Source organism: Typopeltis vanoorti, chromosome 23, assembly GCF_054136105.1.
Source record: "Typopeltis vanoorti isolate ZY-2024b chromosome 23, IOZ_Tvanoo_1.0, whole genome shotgun sequence".
NCBI classification, from domain to species: Eukaryota; Metazoa; Arthropoda; class Arachnida; order Uropygi; family Thelyphonidae; genus Typopeltis; species Typopeltis vanoorti.
This window is the reverse complement of record NC_143571.1, coordinates 27,797,775-27,811,471: the sequence shown is the minus strand read 5'-3', so window position 1 is coordinate 27,811,471 and position 13,697 is coordinate 27,797,775. Positions and strand designations below refer to the sequence as shown.

The following is a 13,697-nucleotide window of genomic DNA, read 5'->3' as shown; positions in this document are numbered from 1 at the left end:
TTCCAGAACTCATTCCCTGGATCATTGTTCGATCTATTAATTATTGACATTGGGAAGGATCTCTGAGGAGCTCTTCAATTATTTGTTGATGATACCAAGATAGGCAGGGCAATCAGGAATCCAGAATTTACAGAATGATTTGAAGAAACTGGAATTTTGGCAAATAATAACAGTTATCTGTTTAATGTTAGTATTCGTAAAGTATACACTTTCGTGCGATGATATTTCCAATGGTATATTGCATTAGTGGAGTTATAATTAGGTGACCATACGTACCGTTTTGAAAAGGACAGTACCGTGTTTTTTCATATTTCCCGGCAGTCCCGTCGTTTTAACAAAAATGTCAGTGTTGTCCCGTTTTTAATAAAAACTATAAATATAGAAGTAATATAAAAGTAATATTGATCAACATAAATTATTATTCATAAACTATAATCGTATATCAATATCAAGGATATCAGTAATTTGTATAACCATGGAATCGCAGCACATCTCAGTCGCGGCGTCTGTTCCTCTGTAGCGTAGTTTTTGTATTGCGTGTATGCCAACCACTGGCTTTGTTATTCAATGCTGGTGGTTTAAATTTCACCTTTTTTTAAAGTTTTAATCTTATTTTTAAAAAAAGTTTTAAGTCTTATTTTTTTACAACTTTAAGTCTCTCCTTGCATTGTCAAAGAGGCGAAACTGCAGTTTTAAAGACGATCCCTAGAAAGAATTCAAATTTATTAAACTGGACAAGCTGTTTAGTGATGGAACTAAAGCGGTATGCCAACATTGTAATGACTATTTTTCTGTTGCTCATGGAGGCAGAAGCAGCATCAAACAACATCCACGTAGCCAGAAACTTAAGGATGCTGAAAAGACTCAGGCTTCAGAAACATCGCTCATTTATGGTGAGACATGATAGTGAAAGCGATAAAATTGCAGCAAGGGAAGCTCTTGTTGCTTATCATACTGTGCGTCACGGCCAAAGTTTTGGCGCAAATGACTGCTTGTCGACATTGATAAATAAAATTTATGTTCCAAAATTTTCTTCACCGCGTACCAAATCAGAAGCAGTAATTAAGAAAAACTTTATCACCATACATATTAGGCGAAGTAATAGAGGATTTGAATAAAACAAAAAGCATTTTAGTCAGTTTAGATGCATCAAACAAAAAAGACATCAAACTTTTTCCAAGTGTGCGGTACTTTTTGCCAAATTGTGGTGTTCAAGACAAAATTGTACTTTATTTTCTTATCTGGTAAAACCTTCAACCTGCAGTGTTGAAGGAAGTAAGTGCCAAATTTGCCTTACAAAACAAAATTGTTGCTTTGTGTGCAAATAAGAAGAACTCCAATTTTGGTGGTTGCAAAAGACATGACAAAAATAATGTGTGACAAAAACTTGAAACTGAACTGAAGAGGCAGATTATTGGTATTGGTTGTAAGGCACACATTATACAAAATTGTCTCCTGTGTGCTGCCGACTGTTTACCAATATATACACAGTCAGAGTTGAAAAACTGAAAAACGTTTATGACTTAATAGGAAACAATTACGTTAAATTGTTAAAGCATGTAAATACAAGATTTTTGTCCTTGGGTCCATCAATTGACAGAATTTTAAGCACGTTTGATGGGCTTCGTTTTTATTTTCTTTCTCAAGAAAAATGCTTTGCCGCGAAAATTGTTTGAAGATCCCTATTTAAAATTGTGGTTGTCATTTGCAAGAATTCAAGTGTCTACGTTCCAAGCATACATTAGTTTAATTGAAAAATATAATATTTTAGCTACAAAAGTAGCCATGAACATAAATCTTGTAAACAATTTAGAGTCCGGAACATAACCCTCTTCCCATTTTTGCCATCCCAATGTCCCGTTTTGGACAGCCTAGTTATAATAGAAGAAATTGACGAGGCTAGTGATCTTGGTATAATGGTGGATAGGAATTTGAAGTTCAAACATCACATTTCAAAAATTACAAATACAGTTCAGACGATAATCGCTCTTTTGAAACAAACTTTGACATGTAAGGAAAAGGAAGTAGTTTTATCTTCTTTACAATGCCTGTAAAGAGGAATAAACTTGATAAGACCACATCTGGACTACTTTATGCAGATTTAGTCTTCTGGGTTCCAAGGAGATAAAAAAAAGCTGTGGAAAGGGTGCAAGGTGGCCCCTAGGAATTTTGTCGCCCCGTGCAGTAGCATATCTTGCCGCCCCTCCAGTATTTTTCGTATAGTTTATGTCAACTTTGCCGCCCCAAAAAACGTGCTGCCCTGTGCAAATGCACGTCTTTCACCGTCGGTAGTGTCGGTCCTGAAAGGATGTTACAAAGATTGTATTGGTTTATTTGATTGGATTCTGACGAGTGCTGTCAGTATGTTGATAACAGACTCTGGGTAAACAGGAGAATGATGAGTGACGTGCTAGAGGTCGATAAAATTCTTAGTGGATATTATAGGATATTGTGTGATAATTTTTTTTTATCTGGATAGAAGAAAGAACACAGGAGCATCCATGCAAGTTAAGTTTGTTCGCTGTTAAGAAAATGGTAAGAATAGAGTTTTCTCTCAAAAATCAGCGACTGAGTGGAATAGTTTGCCTGTTGAAGCAATGACTGCATCTAGCGACAATTAGTACAACGGACTGTATTGTAGCTACTTTGGATGAAGTATACCGTCTTTCGATTCGTTCTTGACTTCCTTACTATGTTAGTTATTCATATGTGGCGTGATAGACGCCGTATGATGACTCCCATATACCTCATATGATTATGGAGAGCTAAGCCTTCTGCTAGAAGAAGAGGTAGCGTCGCTGATTTACTTTCCATACTGAGTTAGTAGCAGAATCACAACTATCTACGCCCATGTAGGGATTCGAACTCGAATCCCTTCATGAAGAGTGAATCCGTTTGCCACTCGAACTCCTCACTAGCAGTCTCAAACAAACAACAATAATAATAAATTATTATTAATAGGGTTTTATAGGATTGACAATGAAGACTTTTTTCGGTACATGACAGGAAGCAGGAGAACAAGGAATCATCTATGGAAATTTTTGGAAATTACCAGCAGAGGTTGGTTGATTGGTAGAGCCTCTGCTTCTAATGGCTCACCAGAAAGTTAAGCAAGTTTGAGTGCGGTTAGTCGTTCGATGCTGTTGGCACATTCTCCCTCGATGAGTCTTTGGACTCTCTGGAGGTGTCACATAATAATAATTGTACATGAGTTTGGTGAGCAACGGTGTTAGGATTAGGTTTTTTTTTTTTTTTTGCTTTGTGGGTGGTGAACGGGTGTAATCAGTTGACAGAGGTGGTTGCGAGTGGTAGGTGTAATAGGCATTGTGTGAATAATGGATCTCCCTTGATGAGTCTTATGCCTGAGTTGAGATACTTGTATGCTAATAATAGCAACTTAGTTGCCACCAGCTACTGCTACTTATAAGCAAAGAGGTTAATCATTGACTTGGCAATCGTTATAAGAATTAGTCTTCCAATGCTGAAACCACGGAGTACTAAAAAAATAGTATGTTGTGCTGAACGTGTTTTCAGTGGCTTGTGGTGGTTGTGTGTACTTTTTTAAAAAAATTTGTTATTGTGGTCGCTGTCATGGAGAGATTTTATTTGAAATATTTTAAACTTACTTGGCTGTTTACCTCCATCCTCGCTGTTGATGAATATATGCGTTAGTAATAAGTTGGCCGATTGTTATTTTCCTATTAAGCTCTTTCCGTTGTATTGCGGCATTTATGCATAAAATTTGAACATGATTCAGTTGCTATATTAATACTTTCAGTTTACTTCTGTGTTTCATTCTAGGTTAGTTGCGTGTAGTGAATTTAAATAGAAAAGTTTTTCTGAAATGGTTAAAACATTGTTTTAACCATTACTCGGTCTTGAATTATGTTGAAGTGCAGTTCAGGTATATTTACTACCCCTCAGAGAAAATTGCAACAACGATTTTTCCTCCAGTAGATCAGACGTAATATAACTACAATCCGCCTTTCAAAAATGATTGGGTGAAACAAAGCGATGAATTGTCGGTGATTTTTAATAAACAGAAGCTGCATTCTAGTTTGTTAGTAACTGTATGTTATACGTATATGCATGACCACATGATATTTTCCAGGGGCCTGTTAATTTTAAAGATGCTCTAAATATATGGATATGTTCATTCAATTTTTCTCTTTTCCTCCTTATCCATTGATAGGCCAGAAATTTTAAAGTGGGTTGTTTGAGTATGATGAATGGTTTTAGTGGTATAGTAATGATTCGCTGTTTATCTCTTCCATCCAAATACTTATAATTGATTTCTTGATACTATTGTTGGTCCATTTAATTATTTAGTTAGCCTTACTGAGCTGTTGAAAATTCCTTTGCCCTGCAGTTCAGAGTTTTGTAGTGTGCCACTTTGCAATTTTTATGATAAAAAAAAAATGGGGTTGTTATATTATTGATACAGAGGAACATTTTTTGTTCATGATTAGTGGAAGAATAACTAGGGGTCATCCCTAGAAATTAAGAAATAGTATAGTTAGCAAGGCCAATGATTAGATTATTAACTGAGAGAGTGGTGAATGAGTAGAATGGGCTGCTTTAATTGTCTGTGGGTGCATTTTTTGCAAATAAGTTCATAGTGAAGTAGGACAGATATTATGTGAATGATAGTGTTTGGTGAAATGTTAGTCTCTCTCTTGCTTTTCATGAGTCTTTGGACTCCAGGGAGATACTTATGTAATAATATCATTATAGCTTACTCATTGCTTACAGGTATGAATAGGAAAATGAAATGTGGATATAGCATTAAGCTTTGGCAATAAAGTTAGTTATTACTAACAAGACCTCCACGTAGTCAAAAGATTCATTGCAGGAGGCATATTCTACTTGCCAACCTGTCTCTCTCTCTCCATGCAAAGAACCTGCTCCTTATGTCCTTGCTGACAGTTTCCAGAAATGTCCCCTTGTTCTACCACTTCTCCCATTCTAAAAAAAAAAAATCTTCCACATTAACCTGTTTACAACTCTTTATGAACCTAAATGTCTTAATCACATCCCCTCTTTCTGAGTGTCTTTTCTGTTGCAGATTGCATTTCCTCAATCTGTTCTTGCATCCCAAAGACCAGTTACTGCTTCAATCAGTCTTTTTCAGAGCCTTTCTAATATATCTTCATCACCATGAAAACCAGGGGACCAAATCTAGAGCTGAACAAGGCATTATACAATGGAACCATGACCTCTTTCTGCATCATTGACATAATCTGATGTGAGGACTTATGTTCAGAATCGACATTGCACAAGGTGTGCAGTGTCAGCTCTGAACTTCAGATCCTTCTCTACTACCGCCCCAAGTTCTCTTGTTTTCTCAGCTTTCTCCAAAATTTAATTTTCCCACCAAGTTTATACTTTTCATCCCATTGTTGCTTGCCAAATTTCAGAACTTGACACTTTGTAATATTGGGCTGACATACGGTTGCCGACTCATACAATCTATTCAAGTCCTCTTATAAGCCATAACTTCTTCTTGATTCCTTGTCACTCTTCCCTCACTTTTGCATCATTTGCAAGCCGTTCAGGTGGAAGATGAATTTCATTGACCAGTATGAGACCAATGTCCTGCTTATTGGATTTGAAGTTGCTTGAAAAAGTTGCATGTTTGATCTCTAGAGCAAGGTTTCTGGACTATGTAAAAAAAATAAATAAATACTACAAAAAATATAATACATTGATAACAATAGAAAAATAATCCTTATTCTATCCACAGTACAAAATGACTATAGGTTTGCATATAATCTTTCATGGGCAAGAACAATAAAAAAAAAAAGAAAAAAAGTTGTATATCACCAATTAAACCCATCCCACTATCATCAATACATGATTAAATAACAATGATCCCAAAAGAGACCCCTGGGCCATGCCACTATTGTCTTTCCTGTTTTGGGATACTACTTCCCCATACACAACTTGCTGCCATCTGCTCCAGTTTAGGTACCAACTTATGGTGTGGAAATCTAAAAGCCTTCACAAAAGTCTGAGTATGTCACTGTATACATTACCTCTGATATACTCATAATCTTTTTATAGTACATAAACAGATTGGTAAAACATGACTTCCCTTTATCAAATCCATGCTGACAAGCACAGAAAATACCACTTTAGTATCCTAGTTCTTACTAACCTCTCTAGTGCCTTAACCACAGATTCAGATACACAGATTGGCTTATAAGTTGTAGCCTTATTGCCACCTTTGTGAAGTGGAATAATTTGACCTTCCTCTCCTTTGGGACTTATGTTGTTACAAGACTTGTTCAACAGATAGGCCAAGGTTGATGCTAACTCCTTGGAACATTCACTTATAATACAAGATATGGCATCAAGTCCTATTGCTTTATTGACTTCTGGCTTACTTAACTCCTATTATACCTATAAAATTCCTTTAGTAACTTTATATTTCCTTCTTTCGACCTGTCAGCTAAACTGCGAGTCACAAACTTTCAGTTGTTTTTGTACAGAGTATGCCATTGATTTTGTCTTTTGACCTGTGCTTTGTGCATTGTTGATAAAGCCAGGTCAGTGGGGGGGGACCTGAGTTTTAAAGTCTAAATTTTAGAGACAAAATTTATATATATTTTTTAATGTATTTCAAATGTGTATTAAATTCTCATTATCTGAGATTATGAATTTTCTGCCATTTGCACCTTCATCTCTAGTAATATTTTTCATAATATAATAGTTTGCTTTGTTCTGTAGTAACGTGATATAAGGTTTGTCACAACAGTGCATTTCACTAGTCCAGTGATATTAGGTATTACTTTGCAGTTTTTATTTCTAAATCACAATGTATGCCACATAAATTCTCATTATCTGAGATTATGAACTTTCTGCCATTTGGACCTGCATTTTTGTGAGTGGAGGGGAAAAGGTAATAAAGGAGGGGGATATTCTGCAGTTTCATATCTGATCCCATTTTGCTAGCTATTGAAATGAAGTTGGCTGATAATTCTCTGTTTTGTCCTTATGAATATAGCAGCAGTAAATGGACAAATTATTTTGTTGTAAACATTACAACAGACAACATTACAAAAGGAATTGGCAGCAGCTCTAATGGACCAGCATATAACAGTGGTCATCTCTTTTAAATTTATCAGTTGATATTAGAATCAGTATACAAAAAGTGTCAGGAACATATCTGTAAACTTGGTTTATTTATACCTTGGTAAAGGATTAAAAATATGAATATATTTTCTTATCTTGTATAATTTATTTTGTAACCATGTAGTAAAATTTTCTATTATTTACTTGGTGTTTGTTTAGGGAGCTCAGATAATAAAAAAATTTCATTGTAAATTGTGATTTTTATATATTTTTTTTTTAAAAAAGAGGTGTTTTTAATTTTCTATTGAAAGTAGAATAAATTTTTGGTAATTTGCCTAAGTAGCATTATTTTATGCCACTTTTAACTAATTATTACAAATTTAGGAAAAATAAACGTCTTTTACACAAACAGTGTCTTATAGCCGAGAAATGTTGTCTAAATATAGCCAGCAATAATCAAACTTCCATTCATTTACTTCTTTTTTTTTTTTTTTTTTAAATCGATTTTGACATTACCAAATTGACAGGTCTATGAGACTTATTTCCATGAGTACTGGCACTCATTAAGCTACCTGAATTTTAATTTAAAGCAGACCATTTTTTAGTGGCAAAACTGATGCAAAACAATACCAAATGATGAAGAATAACTTATGTCCCCTCAAAAATGAAAGTTAACTAATGGTGTGTTTGCAGGGTTCTGTCCTTGGATCCTTCCCATTTAACTTATTTGTTAATGGTATTTCATGTGGAATGACAAGGGATTTTCATTTATTTCGTAATGATGCGAAGTTTGAAAGCGTTATAAGGAGTGATGGCGACTCCTTAGTGATGGAAGATTTTTTAGCTTGGACAAATGAGTGGGTTGAAGTTTAATAAGTGTAAGGTGTTATTATTATTACGTGACACCTCCAAAGAGTTCAGAGACTCAGTGAGGGGGGGGGCACCTACTCTACAACTGTCTCCACCACTTAATCCAACTACAGCGAACTGCCACTACCATCATCATCTATACCAATGCCGTCTGCTGGCCACCACTATTTTTTGTCTGTACATTGCGTGTGTGTTCCCAATTTGTCTGTATGTGGGGTGAGAACCCGAATTTCCGGGAGATATAAACCCTGATACCCCCATAAGAGATCGGCTAACTCATCTTCGATTGAAAAAACACCTCTCAGGTGTTTCCTCTCATCATGACGAGAATCGAACTTAGGCCTTTTCCAATCAGAGGATGCAACGTACTGTCATTTTTCCAATTGTACTATGGAGCTTTTATGTTTTGGAGTGCAGAGGTATAAACAGTGCCGTAACTAGCTTTCCATGGGCCCTGTGCAAGATTTTATTTTTTGCCCCTTTTTTTTATAAAAAAAAGAGGGGAGGACAAAAAAACAAATATGATAGAAATTGATTGGTTAATTTTTAACTTAACAAAACATTACAGAATCGGCCCACACTGTGGCAAAATTAAAAATTTGAAAATGACAATATAATACGGATTTTTTTTTTTTGATATTCCATTCCGGGTCCCTTCGTCCTGGGCCCTGTGCCTGTTGCACCTGCCTAGTTATGGCACTGGATATAAGGTTATATACTGCATTGGTGGAACTGTGCTTTAGGAGAGGGGACTAGATTTTATATCTTGGAGTGATGGCTGACAGTGGTTTCGAGTTCAGAGATATTTCAAGTGCTGCAAAGATTTCAGGGTGTATTGCTATTATGATCAGGGGCATACTGACAAGTAGAGATAAGGAGATGGTGAGCGATGTATAAAGCATTGGTTAAGCCATGTGTGGACTATTGTGCTCAAATATGGTCACCTAGTTTCCATTGTGACATAAACTCTCTAGAGGGTCCAGAGACAAGTAATTAAGGCAGTACTGGGATACTTTGGAATGTTGGTTATGGAGAGTAGGTGAGAGGATGTAAGTTGGCAGTATATGGAGATAATGTGGATAGTAAGAATAGAGGTAATATGATAGACATTTTAGTTAGCAGATTTTACTGGAGTAATACAAAAGGGATTATACATAAGATTTGAAGGTGAGAGGAAAAGAATAAGAGAATGCCATCTCCATAAATTGCATAAAGGTGCCTGAGGTGATTGTGAGGGCTTCGTCAGTGAATGAGTTTAAGGAGAGGTATGATATGCATTGTGTGAATGATGACTAGTGTGTGAATAATAGATCTCCCATGATGAGTGTTCTGATTCCATGGAGATACTTGTATAATAATACTAATATAATAATAAATAATATCCGTTCCACTTATTTACCACCACTCTCCAAGCTAAAAATCTAATCCTAACATCCCTGCTAACCACACTCCTAGACAGCTTCTACTGGTGACCCAACCCTTGTTTACTCCCTTCTTGCCATGTAGTGAAAAAAAAAAGTCTTCATTGTCAATTCTAGTAGTTATGTTAGTATCATGTATACCTCAATAAAGATATACATGATAGTAACATAAATGCTACTATCATGTTTCCTCATTTTGGCCAGTCAGCTAATTTTTGAAGCACAGACCATCAATCTATTCTCTTAGGTAGCATTCCACATAGCCCACAATTTTTGTAACTTGTCTCTGGATCCTCTCCACAACCTCTTCATCTGTTGGAAGTTTATTTTGCACTTGGTTAGACTATAATAATTAAGTTTAATCCTTTATCCAAGTGTAAGCAAACAAAGTTTGCGCCTGAAAATATCTTCAGGACTGAGGTAAGGTAGTGCAACACCAGGCAACTCCGAGCAAAGGTGGACCAAGCTCTCATCACTCCTTGTCTCAGTATCTCCCATAATGCAAAGCACATCTTGCAGACATGTATACTGCTATGCATTAAGGGAAGGGCCACTACCCAGACTGGTTTTTTCGACCTTTATTGAGGTCTTGTCAGTGGGAGGCAGACCTAAATGTGGAGATACTACGGCAGAAGCAATAGGAGAGGTCATATTTATCTATAGGAGTTGCCAACAGGTGTACCACCTTATTATTGAATTACTCTGGATTTAGAGAAAGATGTTGGAAGCTTATTTTGCACTTGGTTAGACTATAATAAATTAAGTTCAATTAAACTTAATTATAGTCTAACCAAGTGCAAAATAAACTTCCAACATCTTTCTCTAAATCCAGAGTAATTCAATAGTAAGGTGGTACACCTGTTGGCAACTCCTATAGGTAAATATGACCTTTCCTATTGCTTCTGTCTTAGTATCTCCATGTTTGGGTCTGCCTCCCACTGACGAGACCTCAATAAAGGTCGAAACCGGTGTGGATAATGGCCCTTTCCTTAATGCATAGCAGTATACATGTCTGCAAGGAGATGCACTTTGCATTATGGGAGATACTGAGACAAGGAGTGATGAGAGTTTGGTCCACCTTTGCTCGGAGTTGCCTGGTGTTGCACTACCTTACCTCAGTCCTGAAGATATTTTCAGGCGCAAATGTTGTTTGCTTACACTTGGATAAAGGATTAAACTTAATTTATTATAACCTCTTCATCTGGTTGGAATCCTGGCATCCAGATCATGCACAATAGTCCAGATGTGACCTTATTAAAGCCTTATATAATTGGAATTGGGCAGAATTGGAAAGGCCGAGATATCATTAGTACTTGGGAAATTGTGAAGGAATATTTGTTAGCAGCAATAGTAAGCCGTATTCCATGAGTGATGAAGAGGACACAATTTGGTGTAAAGTGGATGACAAACAATATCGATGGAAGAGACATAAGGAGAGGGGTTGGAGAATATGAGATGCATGAAGAAGATAAGACTCAAGCCAGGAGATTGTGACTAGAATGGTAAGGAAGGCAAAACTGGAATATGAGAAGAGATTGCCCTAAGATCCAAAGAAAATCTTAGGGAATTTTTTAGCTTGGATAGAGTGACCGATGGAGAGGACATATTGGAGTTGTTCAGTGAACTTTTATTGGAGTATTTCATCCTGGAGAAGTAGGTTTTAATACTAGAGGGATAGGACAGATTTGAGGTTTAGAGGAGAGTGTGTTCCAAATACTCAGTAATCTGGATGTCAGTAAAGCTGTGGGACTGGATGGTATTTTGCCATGGGTTTTGAGAGAATGTCCTAAAGAACTTACAGCTCCATTGTCCTGGCTTTTCAGTGAAAGTTTGGCTGTGGGAAAGGTACTCAAGGAATGGAATTAAAGCAAGATAGTGCCATTGCATAAGAGCAGCAGCAGACTGAAAGTGTCTAATTATAGACCAGTTTGTGTTTCATCAGTAGTTGTTAAGATCTTGGAGAAATTAGTGAGGGATCATATACAACGTTATCTGTGAGAGTTAACATAGATTTGTTAAGGGACGCTCTTGTTTTTGTAATATGATTGCTTTTTATAATAAAGTGATAAGAGCGGTTGATGAGGGAAAGGCATATAATGCCATTTTTTTTGGATTTTGCAAAGGCATTTGACAGGGTGCTACATGATAAGCTGATATTTAAGTTGCAGCATGTGGATTAAGATGTCGGGTTAGTTAACTGGATTCAGGATTGGCTGTCTGATAGGTATCAGAGAGTTGTGTATGGTGGGGCAATATCAAAGAGGCAGAAGGTTACAAGTGGGCCAAGGGACTCCACTTGTAACCTTGTACTGGAACCTGTATTGTTTAACCTTTATATCAATGACATTGTCAGTGGATTTTAGGGGGGGGGGGATTCAGTTGTTTGTAGATGACGTGAAGCTGGGAAGGGTTATTAGTAATAGTTCAGATGTGGCAGCCCTGCAAGTGGATTTGAATAAACTAGACAGATGGACAAATGAATGGCAGTATCGGTTTAATGCAGCAAAATGTAAAGTCTTGAAGTTTGGGATACATCGATGGGAGGATGCATACTCTATTGGAGGAGCTGTACTGGAAGAAGTAAGGGACAAGAGATCTGGGGGTGATGATTGATAGAAACCTGAAAGTCAGGGAATATATTGCAAAGGTGGTGAAGGTAACCCAGAGGATTGCTACAATACTGAGAAGGATGCTGACCTGCAGAAATAAGAGTTATCATTCCATTGTATAAAGCTCTGATCAGACCACACTTAGACTATTGTTTTCAAATTTGGTCCCCTGTACCCTTTCCACAGTTGATTTATCAACTGTGGAAAGGGTACAGAGGCAGATAACAAAGATGGTTTCAGGACTGTACAATGTTAGTTATGAGGAATGGCTGAGGGAATGTGGACTGCAGAGTTTGATAGAAAAAGGAGAGGTGATGTGATTAAGACTTTTAAACTGTTGAGAGGTAGTTACAGGATTGACACTTGGGAGTTCTTTCGCTTGGTGGAACAACAGGAAGGCGTGATAACAAGGGGGCCATCCCTGGAAGTTACGAAAGAAAGCTGTGAGCAAAAGGGTGAGGAGTGGTTTCTTTGCATGGAAGGTGGTTGAACCGTGGAATGCATTGCATGATAGAGTGGTGAGAGCAAAAACAGTCAATGAGTTCAAGGAGTGGTATGATAGACTGTTTCCTAAGAAGGACCTCCCACAGTGAATCTTTTGACTCCATGGAGGCCTGAATAATAGTAATAATAATAATAATAAGAGAAACGATAACCTCTCTATCTCTGCATGTTAACTGTGTTTTTCGACAACCACGTAATCTGATGTGCTGCTTTGGTTAGCAATATGCCTTCTAAACTTCTACTTCCAGTCCACAGTCACACCTGAGTCCCTGGTCTCATCAGTTTCCTGCAGTTTAATTCCATCAATATTGTACACAGCTTCTGATCTCTTCCCAAAGTGCATCACCTTACACTTGGTGGCATTAAACTAGCAGCTATTTACCTTGCCCATACTGTAGTAGTGTTGTCTTCCTGCAGGATTTCTGCACCACCTTTATTTACCATGCTTACCATCACCGTTTAGCATTGTCAGCAAACAACTGAATATTTCCTATCAGATCATTTCCTATATCATTGATATACATATTAAATAACAGAGGATCAAGTACTGAGTCCTGTGGTACACCACTAGCCACTTTCTTTCTGGACTCAATTCTGGCATAAACCACTCTTTGGTATCTGTCCATCAGCCACTCTTTAATCCAGATCACCAGATTTATATCCATTTCCTGCTTCAATTTATGCAGTAGTGTTCTATGTGGAATCTTGTGAAATGCTTTTGCAAAGTTTAGCAGTATCACTGAGTAGCCATTTCCCTTATCCACCTTTGCCGTTACTTGATTATAAAAAAAGGAAGCAAATTACTCAGGCAAGATCTACCCTTCACAAAACCTGTTGTCCCTTATAGAGTATCATGTTTCTATCCACCCAGTCCTGAATTCTGTCTTTCACCAATTTCTCCAATACTTTCACCTCCACCACTCCTGAGATGCTGGTTGGTCTGTAATATGTTACTTCTGTCTTGGAGCCTCCCTTTATGCAAAGGGACTATTTTGCCCTCTTTCCACTCTTGGTACCTTACCAGTGACTATGGAAGGATGACTTTAAAAAGTACTGATGGTGGGGAGGTGACAGAACCAAACCAAGCTAAATAGTTGAATTACTGAGCGAGCATTTTGAAGGGGTGTACCATCAAGGTGGTGACATTTAAATGCCAGATGTGATATTGACTGATAGGAGAACAGAAATTGAAGAAATGGAGGTGCTTAAAATATTGCAG

General features: G+C 37.2%; 1 long non-coding RNA gene across 1 annotated transcript in view; it reads left to right on the top strand.

The window, feature by feature from the left end:
* The first annotated feature begins 3,563 nt into the window (after positions 1 to 3,563).
* The window catches only part of LOC150093713 (uncharacterized), a 36,950-nt gene continuing 26,816 nt past the window's right edge, over positions 3,564 to 13,697 (top strand). Inside the window, exon 1 of the long non-coding RNA XR_016550315.1 lies at positions 3,564 to 3,667. This is a non-coding gene — a long non-coding RNA (uncharacterized LOC150093713). The remainder of the gene's footprint in view (positions 3,668 to 13,697) is intronic.